We start from the raw sequence: 2293 nt of genomic DNA, 5'->3' as shown, positions 1-2293 counted from the left end.
GAAGTAACTTTATCTCCATAAAACGGAGACATGCAGGCATATTCATAGGCCCTTCATACAAAACAATGAGCGAAGCGCGACGATAGCTCAATAATGCCATATTGTGGATCGATTGCCATATCAGACATCAGTGAGAGAAGCAAACACAAAGAGAGCAACTGGAGGGCAACCAGCGCTGATGTAATACCATCCAGGTTATTCATTAACTCCCAGCATAACGTCACCTGTGGCCAGAGCCCGGAGTAGACCGATATAAAAGCTGGCTCTTCGGTTTACACAATGGGAGACAGGAAATGTTTTGTTTTAGACCACAAAGAATTACATCATCAGAGCACCTCACGCCCTTTACCCCGCGACACAGGCGCCCTCTGTCATGAACGGAAAGCTTGCATCTGCGTGTGTTTACACACTTTCTTTTTTTGGAGTGCATGCGACCACAACAAGGGACTCCGCAGCCAACACCGTCAACACGGGGCTGCTGGAGGATTATAGGGTCACCGGTTGACAGTGGAGAATTAAGTAACAAGAATTACAGATTGTGTTTGGGTGTGCTGGTATGCCTTCAAAACACTGCTGGATTAGTTATCAGGTATCAGATATCTAGTCATTTCTAACCTATTTCCTGACAGCTTTCGTTACATTAGCTGATTTCTCAGACTAAATTAGTCTTTGAAATTAAGGAAAATAACCTTGAGTTGAGGGCTACAACAACACATTATATTCATTATCATTAAATCTGTCGTTCTCTTGACTAATCTCACTTTCCTAAAACCAGAGTTGCTGAGTAAATATTGCCTGCTTTGTCTGAATAACTCAAGTATATTTAGTTGATTATCACATAAGAGAAAGAAAACCCAGCAAATTCCCAAGTAAGAAGCTGGAACTAGGTAATGTTCGGTTAGTTTCTAGAAAGAAAATCACAGTTAATGGATTATCAAAATGGCTGCAATTTAATTGTCTGTCAATAGACTAATCGATAAAATCTACTTGAGTGAACTGACTTGAATTTCATCTGCAAACCGTTATTTATGAATGCCTGTGTGGCTGAGAGCAATATACCCCAGCAGCTGGATGTGAATAATAAATGTGTTGTTTATAACAAAAAGGTTTAATAGAGTGACGGGCCTGAAGTGAGTAACACGGAAATGGGCTCCATGGGGGATACAAATTGTGTAACAAAGAGAAGTGCTGTTACGGTGATCATGTAATTTGGACAAAATCAATTCCTGGTCAAAGCCCTGTTGGAGCAGAAGCGTCATCATATGTAAACAACATAACCTGGTATAAAGCCTTCTGGTGACCTCTAATCAATACTCTCCCAGTAGGCTGCTGCAAACGGCAGGATCAAATAACAAGCTGGGACTCCATAGGAATCTAACATAACAATAATCACGATATAGATGAAAATAATACCTGACATGAAATACACTGCCTATAAATAGCTTATAAATAAAAATGTGGAAAAAACACTCATCAAAAACGGCTTATCCTCAGATATTGAGACCAATAAAGAGATGGGGCGCACAAAGAGATAGATGGGACATTGTGGCCTGTTTGATAACGTTAATAACAATGATGGACGGTAAGCGGTCAGAGCGCACCATAATAAAACGACCTAGATTAGAAATAAGAATAGAACACAATGCGGACAGCGGCCATTGCCTTTACAAACGTTGCACAATTAGCATCAAGCAATATTAAAAAAACACGTTTATGTGCAGGTTCACTGCGCGTTGTCTTGAGTGGGAAACCTGCACTGTGTTGTTATGACGCGTGGATATGTATGCGAAAAATGAACCACTCCATTGATCGGACAGGCTGTGATGATTATGAACAACAGCGCTCAAATTAAACAGAAATATATACAAAACACGTATTCTACCTACCTTGAAATGGTCGGACGGTAGATGACCAGATGTTGGTCTAAATAGAAGAATCGATAACTTCAGCCTGGACGGGTATAATTCCCATAATAAGACGGGAGCGCACATAAAGGGGGGAGTGCACGCTGACAGGCTCGCCGCAGCAGCGGGAGGGGAGGAGAGGGGGGGGGCACGAGCACAGATAGCGAGCAACCGCTGCTAACGTGAGCTAGCTCTGTGGGCAGCAACACACTAGATAACAACACTTCTCGTTCATACGAATGCATACACACACACACACACACACACACACACACACACACACACACACACACATACACTCACCTCGGGCTCCACGCGGCTCCTGTGTGTTATTCAACTGGCCTCCGTGTGTTAGGGGGGAGAGCCGCGGTGTCTTCATGGGGCTGGCC

The sequence above is a fragment of the Pholis gunnellus genome (assembly GCF_910591455.1).
Source record: "Pholis gunnellus genome assembly, chromosome: 7".
Classification (NCBI taxonomy): Eukaryota; Metazoa; Chordata; class Actinopteri; order Perciformes; family Pholidae; genus Pholis; species Pholis gunnellus.
Note: the sequence above shows the minus strand (reverse complement) of the source record.